The sequence below is a fragment of the Rana temporaria genome, chromosome 1, assembly GCF_905171775.1.
Source record: "Rana temporaria chromosome 1, aRanTem1.1, whole genome shotgun sequence".
NCBI classification, from domain to species: Eukaryota; Metazoa; Chordata; class Amphibia; order Anura; family Ranidae; genus Rana; species Rana temporaria.
This window is the reverse complement of record NC_053489.1, coordinates 646,173,784-646,179,783: the sequence shown is the minus strand read 5'-3', so window position 1 is coordinate 646,179,783 and position 6,000 is coordinate 646,173,784.

Genomic DNA, 6,000 nt, shown 5'->3' with positions numbered 1-6,000 from the left:
TTGGAATGAAGAGAAGATCGGTAGGGCTTTTTTTTTTTTTTTAAGAAAGAGTAATGCGAAGATTTTAAAAATAATTTGGTTGGGTATGGGCTTGTGAAGACGTTGCCACTACTCCTTGGCTTCACTGTGTAGTGACTCACTGACATGGAAGCACATATGCGGTGAAGACTGAAATCTTGAGTGAGTGAGAAACTTGTAAAGCGCAACACATGCAAACTGAATCGCCTCTGGGCGCTGTTTCCATTTTCATGGGCAAGGAAGCCCCTTGACCTCAGAAGAGATGTGTTTTAATCTTTCTTCTGAAGGCCAAGTGGTCTGACTCCAGTCAGATGGTGGTTGGTAGTGCATTCCACAGGCGAGGTCCCTGGACTGCCAATCTTCGATCTCCTTTGGACTTGTATCTGGCTTTGGGTATCTGGAGTAGGTTTTGATTGGTGGATCGCAGAATGCGATTGGTGTTATGGGCTTTTATTTTTTCGCATAGATATTGGGGGGTGTTTCCTTGAATACACTTATGTATTAGACAGAGTGCCTTGAAAGTGATTCTGTCTTTTACTGGCAACCAATGAAGGGATCTCAGTGAAGGTGAGATTGATTCCCATGTTTTTTTTCCAGTCACTAACCGAGCTGCCGTATTTTGAACGACTTGCAGACGAGTGATTTGGTATTTGGGGAGTCCTAGATAGAGGGAATTTGCGTAGTCAAGTCTGGAATTGATAATAGTTCCCTCCACGACTGCAATGTCCTCTTTCGGGATAAAGGGGGTGAGACGGCGTAGTAGGCGCAGCAGATGGTGGGATCCGCTGACTACTGACCCTATTTGTGCATCCATTGTCATGTAGGTGTCAAAAATGACTCCGAGACTTTTGACTTTGGGGCTAGGGGTGATGATTTTGCCCAGAATGGGCGGGGGGGTCCACGTTGATGCGGGGTGACTTTTCCGATTAGCGTGAAACAGAATAAGTTCTGTTTTTGAACCATTGAGTTTAAGATAACTGGATGTCATCCAATTATCTATCAGAGTGAGGCATTTCTCTAGTCCAAGAGAATGATCCTTTTTGTTGCAGATGCGAAAATACAGTTGTGTGTCGTCTGCATAGGAGTGGTAGAGAAATCTTGACCTGCATGCTTGTGCGAAGTGCGTAGGCATTGAAGTAAGACATGTGGATGAAAGCCTTGTAACCTGTGCCACAAAAAAAAGTTGGCAATACCAATTCCATAGATCTACCCTCTCATGGTCCCTTTAAAAGTTTAAAGAGACAACCAAAGAAACAAACAATTGGAAAACTGAAGTAAAACAGGTAAAAGATAAGGTAATGCCGGAGGCAACAGCAGTAGCAGCTAAGATCACAGCACAGCTTAACATGAAATACTCTTTGTAAGTGCGTTCAATGAAAATTTTTGTCATTGAATCCAGTGGTGGAACTCGGCACTTCAATCCTAGAAAGGAGGGGGGAAGAGACGTCAGCGAGAATGAAGGGCTTGAGCTCAGAGGATTGACTTTCAATACAATACCGAGAGGGATATAGGAGAACTTCAGTCTTTACTGTCAGTTTCTGCAAACGGGATGTAACATCTACTCACTAGGGAATTAAAGTAGACTAAGTTCATCCTTTCCGAAGAAGATAGATAACAGTAACACTTTTATTGAACGACGCAAGAAATCTGATGATTAGGGAAGATCAGAGTTCTAAAGTAAATGTATAGTGGTTTTAGTGGCGAAACCTTTCTTTATTTATGACTTGTGATCAAGAAAAAAAAAATATATATATATATATATATATATATATTTATATATATATATATATATTTATATATATATATATATATATATATGCAGTGAGTATAGAAAAAACATTTTTTTGTGTCATAGTTACATAGTTAGTTAGTCAGGTTGAAAAAAGACACAAGTCCATCCAGTTCAACCACAAAAAAACAAAATAAAAAAACACAGTAAAATCCTATACACCCAACTCCATACCCACAGTTGATGGGTATTTCATCTGTCATCTGACCACCTTAACTACTTCCCACCCGGCCACTGTACATATACGGCCGGGTGGGTGCTTCCTCCTTTGGAGTGGACATTTAGGAACGTTCCTCAGAATGAGGGGGATCACTCGCGCATGATCCCCATGCGCTCGTGTCACCCGGACATGGTGCATCTCCGATCGGCAGGGCTCTGTGATTGGCCCTGATCCTGATCACATGACGGCCATGTCTAATCACAGCCGTCATGTGATGTAAATAGAGAGCCGGTTGCTAGGCGATCGACTCTCCTCACACAGAAGTTGTCAGTGAGGAGAGGAGTGCAGATATCTGCAGCCGGCCAGTGATCAGTGAGTATGAGCTCTTTTTTACAGCTTTTTACACGCTGATCACCAGCCTAGTGTCTCCACACATGTTCCCACACAATGTCCCCAAAATAGTGTCCCCAAAACACATGTTCCGACATATGTAACAGTAAAATCACATTTCCCAATGATCATCTGCACACATATGTCCGTGATCACCTGCACACATCTGTACATGATCATCTGCATACATATGTCCATGATCACACAAACCAATTATTATACACTTACTGTAATAGGATTTTTTTTACAAAAAACACGTAGCAGAATAAATGTTGGCATAAATTTATGACAAAATTAGATTTTATTGGATTTCTTTTAAAATAGAAAGATGAAAATATTTTTTTTTTTCAAAATTTCTGCTCTTTTTTTGTTTATATCGCAAAACATAAAAAACTGAGTCATGAATAAACACCACCAAAAGAAAGCTCTATTTGTGTGAACTAAATGATAAAAAATGTATTTGTGTACATCGTAGTATGACCGTGCAATTGTCATTGAAAGTGCGAGAGCGCTGTAAGCTAAAAATTGGTCTGGGACGGAAGGGGGTGAAAGTGCCCGGTATTGATGTGGTTAAACACACCTTGAAGATTCTGAGGCCACATGGAAAAATGTGTTATGGTCAGATGAGACGAACATTGAATTATTTGGCCTCAACACCAAATGATATGTCTAGCTGAAATCCAATACAGCTCATCATCCAAATAACATCATTCCTACAGTACGGTGTAGAGGTGGTAATATACTGTTATGGGGAATGTTTCTCTGCAGTAGGGACTGGAGCACTTGTCAGGATAGAAGGAAAATGGACGGGGCAAAATACCATCAAATTCTTGAGGAACATCTGCTGCCCTCTGCCAGAAAGTTCTCAGTGGGAAGAAGGTTTACCTTCCCAACGTGACAATGACCCAAAGCACACAGCAAAAATTACCACACAGTGGTTGAAGGAGAAAAAAAGATGAATGTTCTTGCATGGCCTAGTCAGAGCCGGACTTAAACCCCATTGAAAACCTGTGGAATGACGTTGAAAACGACAGTCCACAAACGGTCACCATAACATTTTTTAACTGAAGTTTTGCAAAGAAGAGCAGGCAAATATTAGACATGTGCACATTTTGTTTCTTAATTTCGTTTTCGTCCGAAAAATAAATTTATTTAGTTACTCCCGAAATTTGTTTTTATTTATTTTGTTTTTCATTAAAAAAATGCATTAGTCCGGAAAAATCCAAAATAATTAAGGTCAAATTTGTCATTGAAGGCTTATGGTGTCTACCAAATGTTCTAAGAAAAAAAAAAAAAAAAAAGATTTGACAGAGCAACGAAACTGTACGATGCCGTATCGAATGTTCCGCCTACAAGCTATAGAAGAATTCTAATGTTGTATGACTAATAATAATTATATTTAATAATTATTATTACTAATCAACCAACATTAGAATTCTTCTATAGCCTATTGGCCGAGCATTTCACCATAAATGTCTGCTTGTTTCGATAGTATGTTTTTAGCTACTTTGTCGAATCTTCATGTCGCTCTATGTCGAATCTTCATGTCTCTCTATGTCAAATCTTTTCTCTCTATGTTAAATCTTTTCTCTCTATGTTAAATCTTCTTCATGTCTCTATAATGTCGAATCTTTACTCTTTATGTAGAATAATATTGGACTAATAGAGTTAAGGTTAGGCACATTCGACCGCAACGAAAACGAAAATAAAGCATTTGTTTATGTCGGATCTTTTGGTTTTTGTTTTCTGTGCTTTCGTTATCGTTTGTTAAAACGATAACGAAAATACCTGAAATTCGGACAAAAACGAATGCACATGTCTAGCAAATATTGCAAAGTCTAGGGGCCAGATTCTCGTAGGAGCGCGTATCTTTGCGGCGACGTAACGTATCCGATTTACGTTACGCCGCCGCAACTTAGACGGGCAAGTGCTGTATTCTCAAAGCACTTGCTCCGTAAGTTGCGGCGGTGTAGCGTAAATCGGCCGGCGTAAGCCCGCCTAATTCAAATGTGGGACAGGGGGGCGTGTTTTATGTTAATCTTCTGTGACCCGACGTGATTGACGTTTTTCACGAACGGCGCATGTGCCGTCCGTGGAAATCTCCCAGTGTACATTGCTCCTAATACGCCGCAAGGACGTATTGGTTTTGACGTGGACGTAAATTACGTCCAGCCCCATTCACGGACGAGTTACGCAAACGATGCAAAATTTTCAAATTTCGTCGCGGGAACGACGGCCATACTTAACATTGGTACGCCGCACTTACGCCACCATATAGCAGGGGTAACTATATGCCGGGAAAAGCCTAACATAAACAGTGTAAATTCACTGCGTCGGCCGGGCGTACGTTCGGGAATTCGCGTATCTTGCTGATTTACATATGTTGACGCGTAAATCAGCGTACACGCCCCTAGCGGTCAGCTTAAAAATGCAGTTACGATCCGACGGCGTAAGAGACCTACGCCTGTCGGATCTAACAGATATCTATGTGTAACCGATTCTAAGAATCAGGCGCATAGATACGACCGGCCGGACGCAGAGATACGCTGTTGTATCTCCTCTAAGAATCTGGCCCTAGGTGTGCAAAGTTAGTAGAGACATATCCCAATAGACTAAAGGCTGTAATTAAAGCAATATGTGTTTTTTTAACTAAATATTGACATAAGGGGGTGATCCTTTTTCCAGCTCAGTGATTCCGTTTTTGAATATTTTTTTTTTTCTGACATGTTGGTGTTTTTCACTTGAATGATATATGTCGCACAAGAAAATACTGGGGGATGAAACAAAAACTGTGTCTGTCATTTGCGACGTGCCTCCCAAACAAAATTTACGTCCTTTTTTCCCCGCAAATAGAGATTTCTTTTGGTGGTATTTGATCACCTCTGCGGTTTTTATTTTTTGCGCTATATACAAAAAAAGGGCGACAGATTTGAAAAAAAAACACAATATTTTTTACATTTTGCTGTAATAAATATCCCATTTTTAAAAAAAATGAATATTTTTTTTCTCAATTTAGGCCGATACGTATTCTACATATTTTTGGTAAAAAAAAAAAAAATCGCAATAAGCGTATAGTGATTGGTTTGCGCACAAGTTATAGTGGCTACAAAATAGGGGATAGAATTCTGACATTTTTTTTTATTATTTTTTTTTTTACTAGTAATACGGCGATCTGCGAATTTTGTCAGGACTGCGATATTGCGGCGGACACATCGGACACTTTTGACACATTTTTGGGACCATTCACATTTATACAGCGAACAGTGCTATAAAAATGCATTGATTTCTGTATAAATGTGACTGGCAGGGAGGGGGTTAACACTAGGGGCGAGGAAGGGGTTAAATGTGTATCCTGGGAGTGATTCTTACTGTGGGGGGAGGGGGACTGACTGGGGGAGGTGACCGATGCTGTGTCCCTATGTACAAGGGACACAGCATCTGTTTCCTCTCCCTGACAGGACGTGGAGCTCTGTGTTTACACACAGACCTCCACGTCCCTGCTCTGTTATTGCTGATCACGGGTACCTGGCGGACATCGCGGCCGCCAGGCACGTGCATCGGCATCTCAGTGACGCACCGTGTGCGCGCGCACCCCCCGCCGGCGCGCGCGCCCCCCAGTGGCCAGAGGACCCGAGGACGTCAA